The sequence below is a fragment of the Lynx canadensis genome, chromosome A2 (assembly GCF_007474595.2).
Source record: "Lynx canadensis isolate LIC74 chromosome A2, mLynCan4.pri.v2, whole genome shotgun sequence".
NCBI lineage: Eukaryota > Metazoa > Chordata > Mammalia > Carnivora > Felidae > Lynx > Lynx canadensis.
This window is the reverse complement of record NC_044304.2, coordinates 21,396,006-21,422,500: the sequence shown is the minus strand read 5'-3', so window position 1 is coordinate 21,422,500 and position 26,495 is coordinate 21,396,006. Positions and strand designations below refer to the sequence as shown.

The 26,495-nt window shown below is 43.9% G+C and overlaps 1 protein-coding gene across 4 annotated transcripts in view; it reads left to right on the top strand.

Annotated features, from left to right (window-relative positions):
• The first annotated feature begins 419 nt into the window (after positions 1-419).
• Positions 420-26,495, top strand: part of SFMBT1 (Scm like with four mbt domains 1) — a 131,292-nt gene continuing 105,216 nt past the window's right edge. For 2 of the 4 annotated variants that reach the window (XM_032592292.1, XM_030307012.1), the window contains exons 1-2: positions 926-1,121; positions 12,727-12,799. The gene's annotated coding sequence lies outside the window, so the exon portion shown is untranslated. Of the gene's footprint in view, positions 455-925; positions 1,122-12,726; positions 12,800-26,495 lie in introns of those variants that run through there. The other 2 variants (XM_032592293.1, XM_032592294.1) reach the window with 2 other exon arrangements.

Below are 26,495 nucleotides of genomic sequence, written 5' to 3'. Positions count from 1 at the left end.
TTGGGTTGCGGGGCCGGCTTGCAGCCACCTTTAAGCTTCTGTTCCAACCCCGGGCCCCCAGCTCTCCTGCCCGAATTCGGCAGCCGTCTTGTGCCCCCTCGCTGGGGCCCCGAGCGGCTGGAAAACTCGGATTTACAGGGCGCCTCCTGCGGAAGCCTGGAGAAACCCAGTGCGCCTGGGGGACCGGGGCCGACTTCGTAGACAAGGGGCACTTGGGTGCCCTTCCAGGTCTCGGAAGGACGCACCAGATTCCCGACGTGGGCCAGGCGCCTGGACGCAGCCCTCTCCCGCTGCTACACGCGCGCACATCTGGGATCGGTGGCGGCTCCGTCCGTTCCTCCGCTAATGCCATCTTGCCGGAGGCGGTCACGTGCGGACGACAGCGGCGCGCTTCGTCCGGCCCGGGCGCCAGGACCGACCCGCGGACACCACTGGGCTCCCTGCACAGCCGGAGGTGAGACTCGAGGGTCCTTCCCTCGTGGGTCGGAGAAGGGATAGGGTGGGTGCTTGGTCCCTGGGGCGCGTCTCCCTTTCGGGGCCCGACCGCACGGGGTCGCCGCGCCGTCGGGGGCCAGAGTCTCCGCCGCGTGCCCCACGCCACGGCCTCGGGGATGTCCGTGGCAAGTTGTGGCTCGGGGCACGAGGGGCGGGGGTAGCCGGCGGCGCCCGACCCCGGCCCCTCACTCCCCTAACGCCTCGCATCCCGCGCGGCCCCAGCCGGGTTGGAAGACTTGCGGGCCGGCTCGGGGAGGCCCGGCCCGGGGGCGCCACGCGCACGGCGCGAGGGGCGCGGGCTGCCGGGAGGAGCGCGGAATGGGGGGGGGCGCGGGCGCATGCGCCCTGCACCCGTGCCATATTGGAATGAGTCGGAGCGCGGAGCGCCGCCGCCGCCGCCGCCTCCGCCGGAGCGCGGGTGGAGGGGGGCGGGGAGAGCTGCCGGCCGCCCCGCTCCGCCGAGCCCAGCAGGAAGGAGGGCGCGAGCGGGCGAGCGCGGGCGGCGCGAGCGGAAAAAAAGCGCCCGCGCGGGAAGCGAAAAGAAGGAAAGAAAGAAAGAAAACGGGCGCGAGAGGAGGGAAAAGCCAGCGATCGAGCGAGGGCGCGCGCGGAAAACTCCCCGGCAGGTAAAAAAGCGGGGCCGCCAGCTGGGCCTTCCCGCGCGGCGGCCTGAAGGGGCGGCGGCGGCGCTGGGGCGGGGGACCGCGCGGCGCCCCCCTCGAGGGGGCCGCGCAACTTTGCCAACGAAAAAACCGCCTCAGCCGGCGGGCGGCGGGCGCGCCGGCTGAGGCGCCAACGGGGCGGCGGCGGCACGTTGGGGCGGGGGGCGGGCGGGGGGGGGGGTGCAGCGCGGCGCCCGCGCGCGGCCTCGCGCGCCCCCGCGGCCCCGCGCGCCGGCCGGCCGTGTGTCAGGAGCGCGCCTGGGGCGCCTCGCCGCGCGGCGAGCGGCCGCGGCGGCCGGCGGCCCCGGGAGGGCGGCGCGGCGCGCGGCGGCCCCGGGGGCGTTGAAAGGGAAAGTGGCCGGGCGGCGGCACCGGCGGGCGCCCAAGTTCCCCGGCGCTCTGGGCCCGCCGCGCGCCCCTCCCCGCGCGTCCCGCGCTCCCGCCCGCCGAGCCCCCGCGGACCCCGCCCCCGGGCTCGCTCCGGGGCCGGGGCGCGAACCCGCAGCTGAGGCCGGGGACGTGCTGCCCCTCGCGGCGGTCCGAACTTCCGAGGGCCGAGGTGGTCGCTCCGCTGTTGGCGGAGCGTCCCGGCGGCCCCCGCAACCGGTTTGCTTCGGGCCGGCGTGGTGGAGTGCGTCGGGCCCCCTGGCGCCGCGCGCGAGCTGGCAGTGGGCTCGCCGGGCACACCGCCGCCCGACCCCAGCCGGACCCCGCTCGCTCGGGAGGGGCCGTGACCGTTTCGATTTCTGTTCTTAAAGTCTCGTTTTTAAACCGTGAAAGGAAGAGGCTGTGGAGAGGCGAGCACAGAGTCCTGAGAAGCAAGGCCTGCTCTGTGGGGAGCAGAAACGCCTTGTGAGAACAGAAATAAATTCCCGCGGAAAGGATGTATGTTAAGTTTTTAGCAAGATTGTCAGCTCTTCACTGGGCTCTAAAACTAAGCTGTAAGGCACAGGTCACCTGCAAGTGTTGGTATGTGCAGGGAGCTGGGTAGGACACCCAAGGCAGAGACAAGATTTTTGTTCAGTGAGGGTTTTTCCCAGCGGGTCACTCCAAGCCGTCCTCCTGAACGGCCCCAAGTGATGTTTTCATGAGTCCTACCTAGTGACATAGTATCTGAACCAAGTAACCATCAAAGAGATTTGAAAGGAAATAGGATGGATTTTGCCATCCCTGCATATTACCTTTTCCTCTTGAGCCACATTTTAAGATGTCACACTTGATTGCATCACAAGAAAAATGCTTGCCTGAAAATATGATCAATCCTTTGCCAACTGTCTTGAGAGGAGGAGATGAGCGTATCTTTGTGTATACACTTTGGGGCCCGTCGGTCTGCTATTTTGAAGGCTATGTTGAATCCTTCTAGGCCACAGGTAGATCCAGAGTTCATATTTGTTTACAGTGTCACAAAAGTAACGGCCTGGTGGAAACGGGAGTGGCTCAAGATCAGGAACAGTTCTGTTAACTACTGTTGTCATTGACTAGCTGCCTTATCTCTGTACGGTTCTTACCCTCAAGATTTGGTTTTCCTTATTCGCAAAATCAGAGGATGAATAGGTCATCTTTCTGCATGCTTTCAGATCTCAAATTTGGCAACTTTTTAAAATGAGAGATTAAAAAAATCATGGTCTGTGTTTTGACAGGTTTTACATAAAAGTGCTCACAATAAATATACATCTTTATCAAAATACATTTGGAAAAAACATCTTAGTTGCTACACCTAGGATTATTTTATATCACTTATTGTTTGAACACAGACATTTACAAATTTATTCAGCGTGTTCTAAAAATTCTATTTAATTTTTTTAAATTGAGGTCTGATTTACAGTAAGACCTTAAATGCATATGCATATGCCCTGATAACCACACTCAGATCAAGATTCACAGAATTTTCAGCCTCCCAATGGGCTCCGTTTACATTCCTCTCATGAGTAAGAGAGGAATGTACCCTCTCCCTAAGGGGACACCACAGTTCTGACTTCTGGCATCACTAGTGCGTTTTGCTTCATAACAGGACCCTTTTGAGGGTGAGGGTGATACTAAGCTAAAGGACAACAGGTGTGTAAATCTGGAGTTATGGTCATTTTTGCCATGACCCTAAATGCTTTTATAAAAATTCTTAATGGTTGTTACTGCCTAGAATAACAAAAAATTCTGACCCAGGAAACTTCTTAGTCGGAAGGCCACTTTTCAGCTGAAGCAGGGCTTTGCAGATTTGGATCTGTGGTTGTTGGGCATCCGTGTGGTCACAGGCCCAGTATCAGTGTGTTACTTCCCATTTTTGGAATACTGAGGTATTTCTAGATAGTAGGCTTGGAGGATTGGATCATGAACTTTTCCCAACAAGTAAGTGTTTAAGGTGTTAGTAGATGAATCAGTTCCTTAAAGCCTACAATTTGCTGAGAAAATTGAATGAAAATTGATTTTTTAAAGTTCAGTGAATTAAAGAATGTGGGCATAAAGCTTTAACAACCTTTTAAATGACAGCAATTAACTTGATTTATATATGCAGGATATTCGCCTGGCTTATCCAGTCATTAAAACTTTAGTGATGAAAGCAAAAACAAAAGGTAACTAAAAATTATGTCAAGTGTGATTATTTTTTTTATTTCAACATGATTAGGATACCTTTTTGTATTAGCCATCTAGGAAGTTTTTGTTTTGTTTTGTTTTGTTTTTTCACTGAAGCAAGTACTTCAGCAATTTGCTTACTCTTTCCCAAATGCCTTTTAATATATTGCTGTACATTTTCTTGTTTCTTTCTTGTTTCTGCTTCTGAAGGAGAGGAGTTAGAAGTTGTAAGTGAATTCTTGTCGATTCTTCACAATGGCCTGTGTTTTTTATTGCAAGGATGTCTTTGTGATACAAAGTTGGGAACTGCCTAAGGCCTGTGGTAGTGATGTATGGGGCATAGTCCACTAAGTTCAAAGATTTTCTTGGGGATTTCTGGGTGGCTCAGTCAGTTAAGCATCTGACTTTGGCTCAGGTGATGATCTTGAGGTTTGTGAGTTTAAGCCCCGCATGTGGCTCTATGCTGATAATGAGGAGCCTGCTTGGGATTCTCCCTCTCCCTCCCTGTCTTCCCTCTCCCACTTGTGCCTGCGCGAGCACTCTCTCAAAAAAATAAACTTAAAAAGATTTTCTTTTGTGAAATGGATTTCGCTGAATAATTGTTTTCCTGTGACTAAGCCAGTCAGTTAACTAGCCAACAGCGAAGCTAGGTTTGGTTACTCTACTCCAAGATTCATAGCATCATTAGTTAAGACAGTAATTCATCACTTAGTAATTGATCCACTGGTTGTGTGTATGCCTTTTTTTTTTTTTTTTTAGAGATTTCTTAGCTTTTACATGATCAACTGTTTAACTTAAACCTTGTTAAATTTTGAGAGTTGCAACTAAAGATGCAAAATGAGAAACAAAATACATAGGAAAGGTCATTTCCCCTTTTAATATTTGTTTCCTTTGAATTTAATTTTTGTCTTTAAAAATGGTTTCCCTGTCCGTAACTTGCTGCTTCTGTAGGGTACTTTTGCTTTCACAGTAGTGATAGACTGAGCTTAGCTACAGAACGAGGGTATGGATACACACATCGTTTGACTTTAAAGTCTATAGAACAGGTGAACTCTCAAAACTTCATTGGCCTTTTTATTAAGACTTCATGTTATGCTCATGTTAAATAAATGAATATGATCCAAAAAGCAGACCATACGGAGGCAGGTATTTTGAATGCTAAATATTTTGTACATAAAGAGCACATGATCAGTAAATGGTGTAGCTTTGTTAGGGCGGGCAGTTATCTTTCTGTAAGTAGCATTTGTTACCTAACTGGTATGCTTTGCAATTGAAACAATATTTCTCCTTATACATAGTTGTTAAATTGGGCGAAGGTCTCTGGGGATTTTGGTTATGGGGGATTTTGAACCATTATACTTTAGGGAGTGGGATTTTGATAGGATTCTGTTTCTTCAAGTGGTACTAGCCCCATTGGAATGATTTACAATAAAAAGGATGTGGTCAGGTGTTGCCAGTTCATTTTAAATTTACAAAAGGGGAGAGAGAATAAGAACAAAGACCAAGTTATTAATAGAAAAATTATGACTTCCACTGCAGAGTTTTAACAAGTTTGGATGTAAACCTTTGCCTGTAATTGAGAGGCACCTGAAGATTTGTATATAATTAATTTCTAGTCTCTTATCCAAGAGGATGTTTTTAACCTTATTGAGCTCTCTTAGTCTTTAGGCGATCACTCAAGAGTGTAATTAAAAAACAAAAGATGTAGTCTTTATGTTGTGCTAAAAGATACTAAGTACCGAACTTTGTGGTTTGAAAGTTTGGTACCATCAGAGTCAGGCATTTGGCTGTGCAGGGAGAGGCTATGAGGTGGCATTTCTAACGGTGGACTGTGTTGTGTGTAGGTTTCTTTTTGACACTTTTGCTTAATCTCGAGAAAGGTTAGTTGCTAAACCGATTTGGCATAGGGCAGTTCAGAGTACCTGTTTGTTCTGGGAAAGTTGGTTTTAGTCTGAGATGACGTTTGGAGAGGGTCTTAGATGAGAGATGGAAGGTGGTTTGTCGGCAGTTGCAAGTGCAAGATAGTTAACGTACTTGGAGTGACAACATGAGACGGACGGGCAGAGAACTTTAGCAACTACTAAAATACCTCAGGAGTTTCTGATGCTGACGTTCAGTTGACAGTGTTAACCAACAAATATTTGGCTTTGGATTCCAAATTATTTTTTTTTTCACACTGAATAGTTTGTTTTTAATTTTTAAAAGTTTATTTATTTATTTGAGAGACAGAGAAAGACTGCCCACATGCAGGGAAGGAGCTGAGATCAAAGAGCTGAGCCAAGATCAAGAGTTGGGGAGGCTCAACCAACTGAACCACGCAGGTGCCCCTGAATAGTTTTGTTTTTTTTTTTTCATTTATTTATTTATGAGAGAGAGCGAGAGCACGTATGAGAGGGGCAGAGAGAGAGAGAGAGAGGGAGAAACAGAATCCCAAGCAGGCTCCACACTGTCAGTGCAGAGTCTGACACGAGGCGCTCCGTCTATGAAACTGTGAGATCATGACCTGAGCTGAAATCAAGAGTGGGATGCTTAACCGACTGAGCCATCCAGGCACCTCGTTACCCTGGATAATTTTTTCCTTTTACATTTTTTTTTAATTTGAGAGAAGGAGAGGAGAGCGCGAGCTGGGGAGGGACAGAGAGAGGGAGACAGGATCTGAAGTGGGCTCTGTGCTGACGGCTGAGAGCCCAATGTGGGGCCTGAACCCACAAACCGTGGGATTATGATCTAAACTGAAGTCCGACTCAACTGACTGAGCCACTCGGGTGTCCCCCTCCTGCAGAGTTTTAAAAAACATTGAGGTGGTCGCTGTGTAGCATCTCCTCAGTGGTAAGGCTACCTATGAGCTACTGCTAGTTTTGCGTTCTTTTTCCGTCTATTTGTTGCCCACATTAGAGTGCTTTCTGGCCTCTGAATTTTTACTAGTGGTCTTTCTAATGGTCATTTCCTGTAAAGCATGCTTTCTCCGTTGTGAAAAACAATATATGGTAATTTGGAATCATAATTTTAAGGTACCATTTGGCTCATTTTTGCTTTTTGTGTAAATAAATAACCTTCTTGGGGTAATTGAATGAAGAAGACACAGAATCACTTAGCATGTCACCTGTTCTAGACCATAGTGAACACAGTTGAGGAAGTAAATCTTCGTTATATTAAATTTTTTTTTATTTTTTTTCTATTTTTTTTTTCAACGTTTATTTATTTTTGGGACCCAGAGAGAGACAGAGCATGAACGGGGGGAGGGGCAGAGAGAGAGGGAGACACAGAATCGGAAACAGGCTCCAGGCTCTGAGCCATCAGCCCAGAGCCTGACGCGGGGCTCGAACTCACGGACCGCGAGATCGTGACCTGGCTGAAGTCGGACGCTTAACCGACTGCGCCCACCCAGGCTCCCCTATTATTTAAATTTTTTTAATTATTTGCTTGTAAAATCTACATAACATAAAATTTACCACTTTATTTTTTTTTTTAACGTTTATTTTTGAGAGAACATGCGCGCAAAGTGAGGGAGGGGCAGAGAGGGAGGGGAACAGAGGACCCAAAGTGGGCTCTGTGCTGTCAGTAGTGAGCCTGATGTGGGCCTTGACTTACTAACCATGAGATCATGACCTGGGCTGACTCAGACGCTCAAGCCACCGAGGTGCCCCCAAATTCACCATTTTATTTGTTTACTTACTTTTTTTTTAATGTTTATTTTGAGAGAGAGTGCGACGTGGGGGGGAGAGGCAGAGACAGAGGGAGACACAGAATCTGAAGCAGGCTCAGGGCTCTGAGCTGTCAGCACAGAGCTCGACACAGGGCTTTAAACCCCACAAACCGTGGGATCATGACCTGAACCAAAGTTGGACACTAACGTACTGAGCCACTCAGGTGCTCCCTTTTTTTAAAAAATTTTTTTTAGAGAGAGAGAGAACAATTTTAAAGTGTACAATTCAGTGGCGTTAAATACATTCACGATGTTGTGCAGGCAGTTGTCACCACTATCCATTTCTAGAACGTTTCCCAAACTGAAATTCCGAGCCCACTGACAGTAATTCCCATTTCCCTTTCCCTGCCAGGCCCTAGCAAACACCATTCTACTTTCCCTCTTACGAACTTGGCTACTCTGGCCACCTCATATATGTGGAATCATACTGTTTTTGTCCTCTCGTGAATGGCTTGTTTCCTCATGGTGTTCTTGAGGGTCATCCATAGGTACTGTAGCATGTGCATCAGAATTTCTTTTTGAGGAAGTACATTTTTAAAAATGTATTTTCACAGCATGTAAAATAGAGGTCACAGAAACCTCTAGATTTCTACACTAGGACTCATTTATCTTGAGTGGAAGAATCTGTAGGTTGCCAGCAGAGCTGGGAGAACCAGGTCCTGACATACTTGGTTATTGGGATGCCAGAGACGGATGGAAGCAGACTGTGCCAACGGGGGTAGAAGACGGGAAAGTGTAGAAGCAGGGGTTGCTACCGTCTGGGGTCTCACTTGGGTGGAACAGAGAGCCCTGTGTGTCTTAGGATTACATCTTACCGTGTAATCACGTGTTCACAGTGTAGGTCTGGGTCAAAACATCTATCCAGAACAGTTAACCAAAAAGTTTGCGTATCAAAGTTGTAAATAGGCCTTCAGCTATCTGAGAGGCATGATTAGTCAGTGACTCATTGACCAGCTGTTCGGTTAGTTGAGGTTTTGCCATATTTAACATCTCATTTCTGTATTCATGGAAACTAGTGAGTTTTTAAAGAGGCTCAATAATCTACTTAATAATATTACTACATAAATAATGCTTTATATTTTAAATTTATTGTATTACTTTAACTTTGCATTTGTGAAATACAGATATCCAGTCATAGAGGGAAAGCAGGTTTGACAGAATTAAGGATTACACGTGAACAGTTATGCACTTTCAGAATGGCTAAAGAGCTGTACATTTTTTTCTTTCATTGTTGTTTTAACTCTTATGTTTAAATGCCTGTATTAGTGTAGTAAACATGGGTGAGTCTCCTGAATACTCTGTTACTGGAAAGAAGGCAGATACTTTGGGGCATTTCTTGATCACCGCTCCTACGACTGCCTTCTTGACAAGGCTGCTTTTGATTATCTTTCTTGAAACCCTTGAAAAATTGACAATGGCATGAAGCCTTGTTTTTTTTTTTTTTTTTCTTTTCTGTTCTTTTCTTTCTTTTTCTTTTCTCTTTTTTTTTTTTTTTTTTTTTGTGCCTTAACTTACTGCTCAGTTCTTAAGGAAATCAGAGTGGTTAGTTGCTTCCTAGAGTTAGTAAGGTTTTTCTGAATGTGTCAGTTTCTTTGACAGATACCGTCCCTAGGACACTAGTGAGCACCTCTTTTACACCATTCTCTCCCTATTGTGGATCACTGGTGCTCCTGAATTGTCAGTTAGATATTTTGAAAAGCCCAATTTATACACCAGAGTCAGTTTGTTAATTTTTAAAATAAACATTGGTGTTTGTGATGTAAACTGTTAGATGAGACATTCTTTTTTGTTGTTGTTGTTTTTTTTAAGTGAGCTTCCTGCCCAACACGGGGCCTGAACTCACAACCCTGAGATCGAGTCATATGCTCTACCAACCCAGCCAGCCAGGCGCCCCATCCTTTCCTTTTAAAAAAAAAAAAATAGTAGATAGGTGTTCTTTCCAGGAGTATAGTTTCCTTTTTATTCGTTTTCATTTTTATTATTGAGCAAAATGGGCAGGAGTAGGTAGTCTGGTAACTAAAGGTAGAAATTTGAAAAACTTTGACTGTTTTGTTGTTGTGATTATGGTCACTTATGATATTTGAACCCCTCAACTTCTCAATGTAATTAATGTTTATTATTTCCATTTTGTTTCCTTTTTAAAAAAATTTTTTTTAACATTTATTTATTTTTGAGACAGAGAGAGAGAGAGAGCATGAACGGGGAAGGGTCAGAGAAAGAGGGAGACACAGAATCCGAAACAGGCTCCAGGCTCTGAGCTGTCCCCACAGAGCCCGACGCGGGGCTCGAACCCACGGACCGCGAGATCATGACCTGAGCCGAAGTCGGACGCCCAACCGACTGAGCCACCCAGGCGCCCCCCATTTTGTTTCCTTTTTAAAGCTGGTTTCCCAGTCTTCAATGATGAGTTATATTTACATTTAAAATGTACATAGTTTTTATTATTAATACAAATAACATTGTACATAAATTGGGAAACAGATCTGCTCCTAGATGTTACAGGGGTGGGAGGGTGCTTTTTCCTTAAGGGGCACGTAGGGTCTCCAGGGTGAACTGAGAGCAGCTTTAAATGACTCACTTGTCAGATCCGGTTGCCAGTAGTGGGCATGACAAGGGAATGGAGAGTTGGGTGGGCTCTTGTGGCCTTCCCTTGTAGGGTGGATCTCCCTTTTTTTGCAATGAGTGCTTGAGGAGGGTTGCATGACCTCCTGCTGCCAGACCCAGGGCCTTAAGGCACTACAGGGTTCTGAAGACCTTGTCCCAATGTCCCCACCCAGTCTTTACCCTCATCTTGGCTTCCTATTAACATGTCTAAAAGGAGCTCTTTCCAGAATATCTCTACTAGTGAAATCTTAGATTCTGGTATGGTGTTTTTCTACAGCCTCCTCAGGAGGCTTCCATACTCCCCCATCTCATTGTGATCTCCTTTTTCTCTGAGTTCCAGCCCCTTCAGATCTGGACCCATTGTCCAGTCTTTCACTTGCTTCCTAGCCAGTACCCTTACTCTTACCCCCTTGCCCTTCTGTAGCCTCTGCCTTTGTAGAAAACCATTTCTAACCAGTCTAGCCTGTGCCCCCTCTGCTATCGGACACAGGCTATTGCAAATTCAGGGTCTCCTCCTAAAGTGGCCCTGTGTGTGGATGGCCCCACAGGGTCCTGTCTTGAGGAAGACCCTTTTCTTTTTGCCTTCCATGACCTTTTCAGACCCACCCTTGTTTCTCTGTTTACAGCTCTCTTGGTGGATTCATCCACGTTTAGACCACCTAGCCCTCTTAAACCTTTCTGTTAAGCTTTGTATCCACATGTCCTTTACTGTCTGGACCTTTCCAATTTGAATGCCCCACTGGTCCCTCAAAATGCACAGGTCCAAAACAATTCCTTATTCTACCCCAAAGCTGCTACTCCTCCAGTAGGCCTGTCTGCCGAGATCTCCTTCTCTACGTTCCTCCTCAGCAATGGTAGTAATGGTGTTTGTTTCCATCGTGCGGCCAGCTCTCCTGTGGAACTCAGTCTTCTTCAGTTTACCAGCCTCTGACTTAAGAACGTTCATGCAACTCAGACTTGTTAGCTTTCAAACGTTTTTAAAGCTATGGGAACCCTTTGTTCAAATGAAATCTTTCTAGGAGCTGATATGTAACCTAAATGAAACTAGAGGTCTCCTGGGGGAAAGGGAGTAAAGGGCTAGCATTCCCATCCTGCCCTGTTGCTTAGCCAGCCTCCCAGGGCTGCCCTCCTCCTCCCCCTCCCTCCTCCTCCCCACTCCTCTCCTTCCTCCCCCTCCCACCTCCTCCCCACTCCTCTCCTTCCTCCCCCTCCTCCATCCTCCCCCTCCTACTCCCTCCTCCCCTCCCCTCCCCCATCCTTCCTTCCCCCTCCTCCTCCCTCCTTTCCCTCCCTTCCTCCTCCTACTCCTCCTCCTCCTCCTCCTCCCTTCTCTTCCCTCCCTTTTCCAGGCAGATTTGGCATCCAGCGCCTGGACTCTGTACAGGGAGCTTCAGCAGTTACTTCTAGTACTGCCCTGAGGGCACTCTGTGTATTTGAAAATCGCTTTATGTTTTGCACCCACCTCTTTCCCATTGGTTTTCCTTTGGAAATTTTTAATTGTGACTGATAAACATAAAATTAGTGCCAGTGATGAATCTGCCAAGGAAACGGAAAGCCACTTTGGAAAGTGAAACTGGGTATTAAAAGAGCCAGCTCCATTAAATGCTGAAACCTTCAGAAGTGCCCAACGGCTTCTTTCAAAATTTACATGTCTCTTCTGACTGTACTTTTCTGTCTTTAAAGCTGCATTTCTATGACATGAACATTCAAGATAAACTTAGTTTAATTTTACTGTTTTTGTTTAGTCCCGTGACCAGTATAGCAGGTTTATTCAACCCACAGTGTTACTAAAATGTTAAGTATTTGTAGTGAAAAATGTAAACATTGTTCTATTGACTCCAAATGGTCCCCCCATCTTCCCTGCTCTCCAGTTAATCTGACACTGTGGCCAGATAGAGCTCTCTAAACAAATTTGATTTTATCATGGAGAACTCTCACTGCCAGTGGGGATGAAGTCCAAACTCCTCCGGAAAGCATGCAGAATCTTCGAAGAGCTCCTCTTGTGTGACCTGTCCCGCTCATCTCCCTCTCTCTCACATGCTTCCCCCCGCCCCCAGCCGCACCGAGACCCTGCTCTTCTGCAAATCCTTTTCCATGGATGTCCCTCTGTCTAGAGTGTCCTTCCACTAACACAGCACTTCAGAAATGTCAATCTTGCGTGTGCCACTTCCATGCTTTTTGTCGTATTCAATTACCATAATCACTTTGAATATTAAAAAGTTGACTTTTGAATATTTGATTTTTAACTTAAATTTTATAAAGTATTATTACATTTAAAAATGAAAAATAATGAAATACAAGTAATAAATCTAATCAGTTTATTAAAATACTTCAGTAAGGTTTTTAACAACAAAGCCCTTTCTTCATACTTAAATATTTTTATTTTTTAAATTTTTTAAATTATTTTTTTAATGTTTATTCTTGAGAGAGACAGAGCATGAGTGAGGGAGGGGCAGAGAGAGAGAGGGAGACACAGAATCCGAAGCAGGCTCCAGCTTCTGAGCTGTCAGCACAGAGCCCAATGCGCAGCTCTAACTCACAAACCTCAAGATCATGACCTGTGCCGAAGTCAGACGTTTAACTGACTGAGCCACCCAGGCACCCCCATACTTAAATATTTTTAAAACTAGGTACCTGATAGTAGATGATATTAAGGAATTGTTGATTATTTTTCCTTTTTCTTTTTTTTAGGTGTGCTAATGGCATTGTGATTATATAGGAGAATGCCGTTATTCCTGGGGGACAGCAGCTGAAGCGTTTAGAGGTGAGGTGTCATGATGTCTCCAATACTTCCAGATAGCTCAGGAAGTATACATATATGTACATACGTATACACAGATAAAGCTAATCGGGAAATAGTTAATCATTTTTGAATCTAAGTGGAGAGTATTTGGATTTTTTCTTTGAAAATTTTGATGAAACCCTGTTTTTGTTTGAGATGGGGAGAGTATAAAAATGGCTGCGAGAAAAGTTGGTATTAAGAAAAATTTTTAGGGGCACCTGGGTGGTGCTGTTGGTTGAGTGTCTGACTCTTGATTTTGGCTCAGGTCATGATCTCGCAGTTCGTGGGATCAAGCCCTGCATTGGTCTCTGCGCTGACAGCATGAAGCCTTCTGGGGATTCTCTCTCTCCCTCTCTCTGTGCCTCATCTCTCAAAATAAGTAAATTAAAAAAAAAATAAATAAAACAAGTTTTTAATCTCAGCTCATGACGAGTAACACACAGACACACACACACACACACACACACAGCACAGATCCACTTGTTGAAGTGACATGTAGACTTGCATTTTTGTGTGGCGGGAACACCACATAATTGAAGTTCTTTTTAAAAGATAATTAACTTTTTTCATATATTGAAAAATAAATAAATAAAATAAAATTGCAGGAGGCAAAATAAAGTGAAGCACAGAACAAAAAAAAAATAAAAAAATAAAAGATAATTAACTTTAAATTGAGATATGGTTGACATACAGCATTGTATTGGTTTCAGGTGTGCAACACAATGATTCAATATTTGTATATATCAGGGGATGATGACCACAGCAAGTCTAGTTAACATTCTTCACCACACACAATTACAAAGCTTTTTTTTGTGTGTGTGATGAGAACTTTTAAGATTTACTCTCTTAGCATATATGCAATACAGTATTATTAACTATAATCGCTGTGCTGTACGTTACATCCCAGGACTTAATTTATTTTATAATTGGAAGTTTGTGCTTTTGAAGTTTTTAATAAAATTTTATTTAAGCAGTAGCTGTGAACTTACAGTTGCAAGTTTTATGTGTTAACACCCCCTCCCCCCCACCATCCCACCATAAAAATTCTATGTAATATACTTTAAAAGAAAGAGCCTTTACAGCCCCTACATTTTCTTCTGTCCCACCAGTGGCTTGGGTGTTGTGCAGAGTGGAATGCACTGAGGAAATCCCTGCTTGCCCTGTAAGACTCCAGTCGTGTGTGAGGTCTCCCTTCCTAGACTGCTCTTGGCCACATTAACTACCCTTTACCCTGGGTGCTCATGTGCTAGTATTCTACTCTTACAAATATTACAGTTGTAATTACGTATTCAGTGTTTCTCATCTCTACCAGAACGTGAGCTCAAGGTCAGAGACCGTGTTTTCCTCCCCATCAGTACCTCGCACAGCCTAGCAGAGAGCAGGTGGTGGGTAACTACGGCTGATGGAGGTACACAGGCAGCATTGCAGTACCACCGTCTGTAACATTTCTTTCCCCACGAAAATGCATCGTGTGCAAAACAAGAAGCTATCATGTTTAGTCAGATTCCATCTTGTCACTCCCAGGCTTAGAGCCTGCCAGTGACTTTCCGTAGTCATTACAGTAAAATCCAAACTCCTTTTGTGGCTTGTAATGCCTTTTGTGATTTGTCCCCTACCCGTCTCTGCCATGTTTCCACTGCTTTCCCATGTTTTTTCTGTCCCTCCAAGCACATCAAGTTTATTATAGTTAGTTCCTTTTCATCATAGGATGATAGGGGCTTCAGCTCAGGGATGAAACTTGCTTCAATATCCTTACCTTCACTCCAGGTACTACTTTCATATGGCTGTTTGGTTTTCTTTATGGCATTTATCACTATATGAAATTATCTTATTTTCAGCTCACTTTTGTATTTAAATTAAAAAATTTAATTTATTGTATATGCTTTGAAGGCACACTGTAGAGAATATTAAAATCTACTCCAGTGATGTTTTTCCTTATTGCTCCTTGTGGGAGAACTCGATAATGCCCTGATGCATTGTTCTTGTATATACTATTGTAAACTTCATGAAGACAGGAACTGGGTCTTTTTTTTTTTTTTTTATTAAGTTTTTAATTTCAATTCCAGTATAGTTAACAGACTGCTATATTAATTTCAAGGGCACAACACAGTGATTCAACACTTCCATACAACACCTGGTGCTCATCACAGCAAGTGCCCTCTTTAATCTCCATCACCTATTTCCCTCATCCCCTACCCCATCCCCTCTGGTGACCATCAGTTTTCTGTAGTTAAGAGTCTGTTTCTTGATTTGCCTCTCTCCCTTTCTCTCTCTCTCTTTCCCCTTTCTTGTTTGTTTTGTTTCTTAAATTCCACATATGAGTGAAATCATATGGTATTTGTCTTTCTCTGACTGGCTTATTTCACTTAGCATAATACTCTCTAGCTCCATCCGTGTTCTAAATGGCAAGATTCCATTCTTTTTTAGGGCTGAGTAATATTCCATTGTATGTACATACCACATCTTCTTTACCCGTTCATCAGTCAGTGAACACTTGAGCTGCTTCTCTAATGTGGCTTTTGTAAATAATGCTGCAATAAACACAGGGGTGCATGTATCCATTTCAGTTAATGTTTTTGTATTTTGGGGGTAAATACCCAGTAGTACAATTGCTGGATCATAGGGTAGTTCTATTTGTAACTTTTTGAGGAACCTCCATACTGTTTTCCACAGTGGCTGCACCATTTGGCATCCCCACCAGCAGTGCAGGAGGAGGAATTGGGTCTGTCTTAACCAGCATGGCGTGCCTGCTACTGAGATAGTGCATGGCAAATACATCTATGTTAAATGGAGGTGTGAATAAACAACCAACCTGTAGATAATCTAGGAAGTCGTTTTTTCCCCCAGAGTCCAGAGATTTTTGTACAGTGTTATATAGTTTAATTCTGGATGTTCAGAATTTTTTTCATGAGAACTCAGCATTTTGCTGCTTAGAGTATGTATTTTGGTTAATGTTTTAGGTTAGCAAAATTTCTTTCCTTAACTTCATTGTCATTATTTCAACTTAGCATTTTTTCCAAGGTAACTGCACATCTATAGGTCTTCAACAAATATATTTCCACTAGTAAAAATCCAGTTGGAGGGCATTAGTTACAGTCATTTGCTTTACTTTTTCTGGTAGTAGTTGTAGAGGTGGTCAGCAGTCTGGTTCTGTGTGGGGGTGAGGTTGTGCCACCTGCCACTTCGTTTGCCCAGGTGTGACTGACTGATGAGAGCCTGTTACTGGCAGGTGTGTGAGCCCCATGCTGAGCTTCGGGATCAGACTGAGTGGATCCGCTGTCCTCTCACTGTTGTTAACTGAATCGGTGCTCTGGGGTCCCTGAGGCCAGGGAAGGCATCTGCAGAAGTGGAGGAGAGTTGGACATGCTTACTGAAGCTTTATCTGCAGTCCCTCTCCCCAGTCCTGCTTTGGAGAAGCTTTGGAAATTTTGAAGCTATAGGGAGAAACCCTCTAGTTTTTTTACTGAAGTGACTTTTGCTGGGGTGAGTAGGAAATTTGGACTCTTCAGAAATTCTAAAGTTCTTTGTAAGTTTAGAGATAAGAAGATCTTCGGTGAAACTGTTTCCTCATAAAATCTGATTAGAACACAATATTAACATATGAAATGTAACTGACTTTAGTTATGGACTTACTAATGTATTTGAATCCTTTAAACTTTGGTTACATTAGAGCCAGACATTTAGGAGATTTTTGCATCTTGGTTTGAGAAGCAAGTGAAAAAAAAATTTTTTTTTAACATTATGGCAAGAAATTGGCTATGGCTTTGGAGGAGGAAGGTAGAGTGGACCTCTGTATATCCACTCCACACTTGTTTAAATAAATTCAAATTTTTCCGCAAAGAATTAGAGATGGATAAGAAAGAAGAGATTGCATATTATTATTTTTATTTTTTAAGATTTTATCATTGAGTAATCTCTACATCCAACTTGGGGCTTGAACTCACAACCCTGAGATCAGACTCACATGCTCTACCAACTGAGCCAGCTGGGCGCCCTGAGATTGCTTTTAATAGCAACACTTTTTCTTCCATTGCTTTAATTTTATCATAATCACAGACTTAAGGACTTGTTAATTTTAAGAGGGATACGTGTACCTAGTAAAATATTTTCAAATTGTGAAAAAGTGTACTCCTTTACTGAGACCCTCAGTCCCTTCTGTAGGCCACTGTTACTCCTACTTTCTTTTTTCTTTCCAGAAATATTCTATTTGTATAAAAACATATATTTCCCTACCCACTTAAAAAAAAAAAAACAATTGGTAGGGCTCTTTTCATTTATTTTTATTTTTTTTAAGTTTATTTCTATTTGTTTTGAGAGAGATGGAGAACAAGCAGGAGGGAGACAGAGAGAGGGAGATAGAATCCTAAGCAGGCTCTGTGCTAACGGCAGGCATGACCTGAGCCACAGCCAAGAGTTAGTGCTTTACTGACTGAGCCACCCAGTTGCACCGGTACCCTTCATTTAAAATATCTGAGTTTAGGGGCGCCTGGGTGGCGCAGTCGGTTAAGCGTCCGACTTCAGCCAGGTCACGATCTCGCGGTCCGTGAGTTCGAGCCCCGCGTCAGGCCCTGGGCTGATGGCTCAGAGCCTGGAGCCTGTTTCCGATTCTGTGTCTCCCTCTCTCTCTGCCCCTCCCCCGTTCATGCTCTGTCTCTCTCTGTCCCAAAAATAAATAAACGTTGAAAAAAAAAAATTAAAAAAAAAAATAAAATAAAATATCTGAGGTATATCAAAGTACACAAAGCCCTGCCTCATTCTTTTTTTTTATATTATTATTATTTTTTAACATTTATTCACCTTTGAGAGACAGAGCACAAGTGGGGGAGGGGCAGAGAGAGATGGAGACACAGAATCTGAAGCAGGCTCCAGGCTCTGAGCCGTCAGCACAGAATCTGATGTGGGGCTTGAACCCACGAACTGTGAGATCATGACCTGAGTCGAAGTCCAACACTTAACCAACTGAGCCACCCAGGCTCCCCCTGCCTCATTCTTTTAATGATTATCTAGGAGTCTGTTATATTGGATGCACCTTGTTCTTTTTCTTCCTCTTTTTCTTTTAAAGTAGGCTTCATGGGCGCCTGGGTGGTTCAGTCGGTTAAGCAACTGACTTCAGCTCAGGTCATGATCTCACAGTTCATGAGTTCGAGCCCCATGTCAGGCTGTTCCAGTGTCAGCACAGAGCCCGCTTCAGATCCTCCGTCTCCCTCTCTCTCTGTTCCTCCTCTGCTTTCACACATTTTCTCTCTGAAAAATAAATAAACGTTAAAAAAAAATGTTTCTTTAAGAAAAAATAAAGCAGGCTTCATGCCCAACATGGGATTTGAACTCATGACCCCAAGCTGAAGAGTCGCATGCTCTACCTACTGAGCCAGCCAGGTGCTCCCAGGATGCATGTTAATTTATTCAGCCAGTTCCCTATTTGTATACATTTTGTGTTATTTCCAGTTTTTTAATGCTACAAACAGTACCATGGATTAATGATAACTGAATGTGCTTGGATTAAGATGAGCTTTGTAATATTTAAAGTTTTTTTCTGAGTTAGTGTATCTGTAGAAAAATGTTCTCCAACCCATCCCTGTCCCCCAAATCCAGAGAAAAGAGGAAGTGGGTGCAGTGGAGTAAGCGTAGTAGGAGGCAGAGTCATGTAGAGGCCTTCTGCCAGCTCTGCCACTCTCCCCCCTTTCCCTGCTGCAGGAGAGGTGCCGCAGACTGAGTTCCTGAAGCATCTGCAGATTCTGTAGATGTCCGTAGATGTCCATAGCCTGCTGACGTGTGGATCAGGCCTTTAGAGTCCAAGCCCTGAGTGCATGCTGCTTGTTACAAATTTAGATAATTTGTTTTGGTTTTTGGTTTTGAGACAATTGCAGCACCATGTATTGGCTAACAAATTATATCACTTTCTGGAAGTGTATTTGTGTTCCTTTGCTCGTTTGGCAGATATGTACCTAAATTAAAAAATAAAAACCAGTTGATTTTTATTTGAGCTACTTGGCAAGGAACTTTAAACATGATGCTTTGGTTCCAGTACAGTAATTTCTGAAGAAACTGAATTTGGAATGTTGATGCATTCTGTAGTTGAACCCTGTTCAACTCAGTATATCCCAGTAGTCCGAGTTCTTAGTTATGACACTTCAGAACACTACTCAGAGCACATATTCATACCCCCATCAGTGTCTCCTCTGTGTACTGCTGTTGCTTCTAAAATACTTTCCTCAAAACATGTGTGACAGTTCTTGGTAGTGTATTCTTTCTCTTTGCGTTCGTACCGTCCTAACCCATGACTGTGTCCTGTGTTCAGAGGACGTGCACGCTGAGCCAGTGGCGGGCAGGTGGGCGTGTGCTAGTGGTCTGTGAGCAACATTGCTCTCTTGGCTGTAGTGATGGTCAGCCACTGAGGGTGCCCCTGGGTGTTCTGAGCCAAGTGTGTTTGCTCTGCTGTGGCCTTCTTTCTGCCACTTATTTTATGTTCTAGTGAGTAGTTCTGACCTATGGAGGCAGGCAGAAGGCTGTGACTTGTAGACTTGGGTTGTGGCGAAGAAAGTGTCACACAGTATCAGATACTATGTCGGAAAGCAAGTTTTAAAGGTGCCTACAAGAAGGGATATGAGAAGTATAGAAATCAGGAGGTTAGTCAGATTCTTTATCTTGTGAAAGGCTTTGTAAGACCACAGGAGAGCCTGGGGAGTTGGACCATCGAGTGTTTAAAGAACAGCTGGCTTGAAGACATGTTTTCACTTGAAGAATTTGAAGGGCAAGCCGATTACTTGTGGCTAATGCCCGATACATTTATACAGGGACTCTGCTTTAACGAGCTCTGAGATTCTTCCATTCATTCTTGTTGAAAAAGGTGCTCCCGATTGGCTAGTGCGCACCCTAGGACGAGTCCACGAGTCCAAGGTATTGACCTGAGGCAGAGGTAGGCGGATTTCCTTCTCTTGTGACGGTGGCAGTGCTCCTCCCTGGTGGCAGGAGTGTTATTGCTGCCGTAGAAAGTTGTATGTTTTCCCCTCAGTACTGAATCAGAGGTAACCATGATACCATGGCTAAATAGCTATGAAGTGTGAAGCATTAGTGTTAGGAGTTTAAGGAATGCCAAGTGGAGTGAGCTCTCTGCCCTGGAGAAGCTTACGGTTCTGTGGTAAGACATGCCACGGAATAGCTGGTGTTTAAGTGCTGTCAAAAGAGGTACAGAGTGCCTGCCGTGGAATGTATTTTGGCAGGGGTGTGGGAGGGGCTGATGTCTTACAGGGTATTGTTTTGGGAAATCATTTTTGTGGGAGGAAAGGTCAGGGAATGAGTGATCAGTGAATACTTATTCATGTATTGTTAGTGTAAGACTTTCTGATAAACTAAATTATTTGGTTTTTTAATGGAGGAAGTGCTCAGTGTAAAGAAGAAAATAACCCTGAACTTTTCCTTTAAAAATCCCTTTCCAAGCCTTTATCTTTAGCGCTGTTTCCTCCTAAAAGCTTTAACCCTGGTGAGATTCCTTCTAGCTCTTTCTCTTTGAAAGCAGTAGAGGAAGCAAAGAGCTAGCTCTAATGTTTCCTGGGCTGTTCCCATCTGGAACTTAGGCCTACAGGGACCCACCTGGAATTGGAGGAGTATGTAGTAGTCAGGACATGGGGGTAGAGGGAAAACTCATCCTCTGGCTGTGAGCGTGCAGCTTGGTAAGAGTTATATTATGTCCTTAGTGGGCCCCAAACTTTGTACTTTATGTTATCTGTTGAGCTCCTGTATTTGCTCTTTAATTGCTGAGGGAGCTTATTATGTTGAGTGCTTATATGTGAGTCATTTTAACTGTTTCGATTTATGGTTCTCAGTTTTGTGAATCTTCCCTTTCCAATACAGGTTAATCTTAAACTTTTTTTTATGATTAATTTTTAAAATAAACTAGTTTCGGTAGAATGGTAATAAGGGGACCAGAAATGTAAGTTTATGTCAGCTGACTAGAGAATTTTGGTGGGGTAGGTTGTAGATGAAAAGAAGTGCCTGTTTGTTAAAGCTTGTTACTTTTCCTATATATACTTTTTGGGTGTTTGTTTATTTTTGAGAGAGAATGAGAGAGGAGAGTAAGAGAGCATGCATGTGCATGGGGAAGGGGCAGAGAGGGAGAGAGAGAATCCCAAGCAGGCTCTGCACTGTCAGCACAGAGTCCGACTTGGGGCTCCATCCCACGTACAGTGAAATCATGACCTGAGCAGAAACCAAGAGTTGGATGCTTAACGGACCAAGCCACCCAGGTGACCCTGCTATTTATACTTTTAAGTTCTTGTTTGAGAAGTAAATATTACCTTGGCAATTTGCTTTTTTTTCTTTTTTTAAGTTTTAAAGTTTGTTTATTTTGAGAGAGAGAGAAACGGAACGAGTGGGGAAGAGCAGAGAGAGAGAAAGAGAGAGAATCCCAGGCAGTCTCAGCCTGATGGGGGGCTTGAACACACAAACCGTGAAATCATGACCTGAACTGAAATCAAGAGTCTGATGCTTAACTGACTGAGCCACCCAGGTGTCCCAGCAATTTGCTTTTATATGTGGTGATATTTGTAGTACTAATGGTCAAGTTAATTTTTCTTTAAATAATTTTAAACTTTATGCTTTCTTAGGAGTGATGAATTACATTTTGGGGCAGAACTTTCTCTAAAGGACTGCACATACGTCACTGCTCCAGCCATCCATTTGGAGGCAAGCTTCGTTCCCACAACACAGCCCAACACCTTTAACAAGCAAAATCCATTTCTAAGTGTTGGCAATAATTGTTACAAAGCTTGTGTACCAAAGCTGACTTTTCTTCTTTGGTTCTTACCTTGTCTCACTTCTGTTTATGAATGGGTCTGAACTAGTTTCCAGTCTCATGTTCAAAGCAGACCCTTTCAGCAGGGAGGACTATGAGTGGAGATAGTGGTGGCAGCAGTTAGCAAAAGCCCAGCATTACTTTGGGGCTGGACATAAGGGTTCTTTTGAGAGGCTGGAGTTACCAAGGAAAACTGAGAATGTGTTCAGGACCCTCACTCTTAAACATACAAGAAAGTAAAGATATATTTCAGAAATATTTCCATCCACTGTTAAACTATGTTTTGGTGCATGAAGAAAGACCAAGCTTCATTTATATCTAGGCTTTATTGCCTTCATGCAAAAATGAAGGGAATGGGACTTTCAGATTTCTTCTAGTTTTAAAATTCTTCATTGCAGGGGCGCCTGGGTGGCTTGGTCGGTTGAGCGTCCGACTTCGGCTCAGGTCATGATCTCACGGTCCGTGAGTTCGAGCCCCGCGTCGGGCTCTGTGCTGACAGCTCAGAGCCTGGGGCCTGTTTCGGATTCTGTGTGTCCCTCTCTCTCTGACCCTCCCCCGTTCATGCTCTGTCTCTCTCTGTCTCAAAAATAAATAAACGTTAAAAAATTAAAAAAAAAAATTCTTCATTGCAGGCGCTTGGTTGGCTGAATCACCTGAGCGTCTGACTCTTGACTTTGGCTCAGGTCATGATCCCAGGGTCATGGGATTGAACCCCACATTGGGCTCCCCACTGAGCGTGGAGCCTTCTCTCTCTCTCTCTCTCTCTCTCTCTCTCTCTGCCTGTCTCTGGCTCGTGTGTGTGCTGGCACTCTCTCTAAAAAAAAAAAGAAAGAAAAATTTCTCATTGCTTTCTAGAAAATTTACATATGATTATTTTTCTCTTAGAACTATAGTTAATAATGGGGCACCTAGGTGGCTCAGTCATTTAAGCGTCCAAATTTGGCTCAGGTCATGATCTTGCAGTTTGGGAGTTCAAGCCCCGCATTGGGCTCTGGTGGGACAGCTTGGAACCTGGAGCCAGCTTCAGATTCTGTGTCTCCCTTTCTTTCTCTCCCCCCCTCTCTCCCTCCCTCCCTCTCTCTCTCTCTCTCTCTCTCTCTCTCTCTCTCAAAAATAAATATTAAAAAAAATTTAAAAGAAATTAGCTAATAAGGTAATACTTTAATCTGGTCAGCTAAATTTATAGGTACTATAAATTCTGTATTTCTATATTGATTCTTTACATTTCTATAAAAATATTAAAAATATTATAACCGTATCATGTTATACATAGTTTTTCCCTGTATTGACTATTGCAGAATGTTAATTTACAATTTAATTTTCTTTGGCTAAAGCTATTATATTCTCACTGGGTAGGAGTCCTATAGGAATTTCTATTGTGTGAATTCCAGCAAGATTCACGGACCAGCCCCTGACTTTTTAAGGATCAGGTAGGAGTTCACAATCTATTCAGAATTTGCTCAGCGTCCTCATTGTCACCACCTTGGTCCTAGCTATCATCCAGTCTCCTTTGGACTGTTTCAGTAGTCTCCTAACTGGTCCCCTGCTTTCTGCCCTTGCTGCTTCCAAGTCTGCCCTTGACACAGAGGGATTCTGTTGATAGCTAAGTCATGTGATGTCACTTCTCTGCTCAGAATCTACTACTATAGCTAATGTCTTTATTGTATCCTACAAGGCTTCGTGGCCTACCCTCCCACCTCTCAGACTTCCTCCCTTTATCTGTTCTGGCCACGTAGGACTCCTGCTTTTCTCTAGCAGGCAAGAAGGCTCCCTCCTTAGGGCCTTTGCACGTGTTGTTCCTCTGCCTGGAATGCTCTTCCTGTAGATATGTGCACGACTGGCTCCCTCACTTCCTTGGGCTCTTTTCCCAAAAATCGCCTCCGTGACCTGTGTATCTAAAATTTCAGCCCTTCTCTGCTTCATATCCCTGCCCTGCTTAGTTTACTTCTTTTTTCTCCTAAGCATTGATTATCTAACACTGTGTGTTGTATTTGTGTTTTGTGTATTATCTCTCCCTTCCACTAGAATGTAAGCTCTTTGAGGACAGGGATTTTTGTCTGTGTTGTTTACTCCTGTGTGTCTAGCACCTATAACAGGGTCTGGCCTATGGTAGGTGTGCAGTAAAAATTTGTTGAATGAGTGAATGAACGAATGAATATTTCTTAGCACAGAAATAGCATAGGTTCACCCTGGTCTGTGAATTGTATAAATTCTGAATTTAGTGGACTGTCAGTCAGTGTCTAGCTGGAAACCACTCCAGGTGCTTCGGTCAAAAAGGGATATATCTCTAGGAATTAGATAGAAGGGCTGGAGGAACAAATGGGGAATGTGGTATTACTTAGAGCCCACACACCCCCATTTTGATTTGATGCTGCTGGAGTTCACTATCACCAAGTAGGAACCTGTCCTCCTCTTGGGGCTGCTGGCAGAGCCTCATGGGGGAACCCAGCTACAAGGGCCTGGAAATGTAGATTTCAGGCCTGCTGATTCGGGGACAGTCTAGAAGCGTAGGCTTGGGGCTAAGTACTGGCACAAACTGTCCAGCACAGGGGGTATTTATTTAATTTTTGGGGGGAGATAAACTTAGCTGTAGGACAAACTAAACTGAGTAGTTTGGGCTGTGATGCCAAATTAATAGCACAGGGTAAGATTTGAGATCATGAGTGAAACATAGAAAGCTAAGAATCAAATCCCAGCTTAGCCTAGTCACATCCATGTGTTGAACCACAAAACTGAATTCAGCTTCTAGAAATGGAACACGACAGGAAACATATCTTTACTGTGGCCATGATCTCTTAGCATGATTAAGTGCTCATTTCCGTGAGTTCAGTAAATCTGTATTTAGGCCCAATTGTGTCCCAGATTAGATCTCTGTCACCTAAAGGATCATACTGGCCTCTCCTAATCTGATTACAGACTGGTTACTCAGAGTCTTGCTGTCATTTACAGGCCTAGGATGTGACAGGCTTGTATTTATGGTACCTCTGACCAAGTGCTCCTTTCTCTGCTGCCGAAATTGTCCCTCGCTCCCCATCCCCCAAGACCAATCGCCAGCATTTTGTTGCTCTTCTCCCTTCCTTTCTCTTCTGACTTTATAACAAGGGCAACAAAGTCTAAATATATTTGATTGCTAACCATATTCATGTTCAGTACTCATCAATATTTATGACATTGATCTATCAATAATAAGCTTATTTTTATTAGGATGATAGCATTTCTTAAAGTTTATTTTTGAGAGAGAATGAGCGAGTGAGCAGGGGAGGGGTAGAGAGAGAGGGAGAGAGAGGATCCCAAGCAAGCTTCACACTGTTAGTGCAGAGCTCTACGTGGGGCTTGAACCCACGAACTCTGAGATCATGACCTGAGCCGAGATCAAGAGTCAGATGTTTTTAACCAACTGAGCTACCCAGGCACCCCTAGATGATAGCATTTTTAATCTCTCATGATGTGGAGGGAGAAAATAGTGGAAATGTTAGGAATTGGTGGGACCCCTGTTCCCTTTGCCCTTTTCCTCACTACCCTAGGCCCCAATTAAGACTGGCCCAGGGATTTAGGTTGAGTGTATGTTTCTTAGATGTGAAGTTTGTCATTGGTAGATCAAGGAACTAACTCCTCCCCCCCCCCCGCCCCCCAACAAAATGAAATCCTGTGCAATGGTTATATTTATAGATTTGGAACTCTACCATGATTTTGTTTTTTTATGAAATTCACATCCTTTTTTCTCCTTAAAAACTGAAATTCTGAGGGCTATTAATGTTAAAAAGGTCTCTTCAGAGTGTAATTTATCATGTTTTTTTTGATGAGTTAAATAATTTATGTTCAAGTACCAGCTTATTTCATTCATCAGATTATTTTCGATTTCTGTAATGCTGATTACTTTTATTTAAGGATGATCCTGTGCTACTTGTAAACATAAATTAATGAATCTTTCATGTGCTGGTTTGGATCCGTCTCATTATGTTCATGGATTCACTTGTAAGCATGTAATCGATTTCTTAAAATTGTATCTAGTTCAGTCCCTAACTTTGTAATAGGATTTAAAAATTATTTTCTTCATCCAAACAAACTGAAAATATGCTTCTGTTATTTTTATTTTCCCGCACACCAGAATAATTTCTATAGCAAAAAAATTAACTGGCAGAGCAGCTTAGATTCTTGTGTCCTTTGTGTCACCAAATAAATGAAGGCTTAATATTTGCATCTCTACTGACAGCCGTAGCATTTTATTGAATGCTGTAGAGATGGAATCCTTGCGAGGAACGACTGTACTGAGGGGTGGGAGGGACTCTGGCCTCTGGTGTGTTTGCCTGTTTAGTCTTCTGAATGTCCTTTTCTGAATTTGAAACACCATGTTAGAACTATTACCTCATCAAAATTCTGTGAGAAAAATGTTCTATTTGAATTTAAGCAAAAATTACTTATTTTCTTCTTCTGCATGCTTCCCCTACTTTCTCCCTTCAAATGGTTTTATTCCTACCCTGAAGTTGGTCTGGTTTGGAACCGTGGTTATTGGAGACTCTGTAGGAAGGTGCTGGGCTGACAATGCAGGGGCTGGGAGGCTGTGACCCAGAGCAGGTGGCAGGGCAGTCCTGCTTTCCTGTGTCCTCATGTGTTCCCAAGGAGTTGATGTCTTATGAAAACATCTTTAGAACCTGTCATCAATTCATTTAAATTAAATCTCCTTTTTTTTTTTTTTCAACTTTATTTATTTATTTTTTTTTATTTTTGGGACAGAGAGAGACAGAGCATGAACGGGGGAGGGGCAGAGAGAGAGGGAGACACAGAATCGGAAACAGGCTCCAGGCTCCGAGCCATCAGCCCAGAGCCCGACGCGGGGCTCGAACTCATGGACCATGAGATCGTGACCTGGCTGAAGTCGGACGCTTA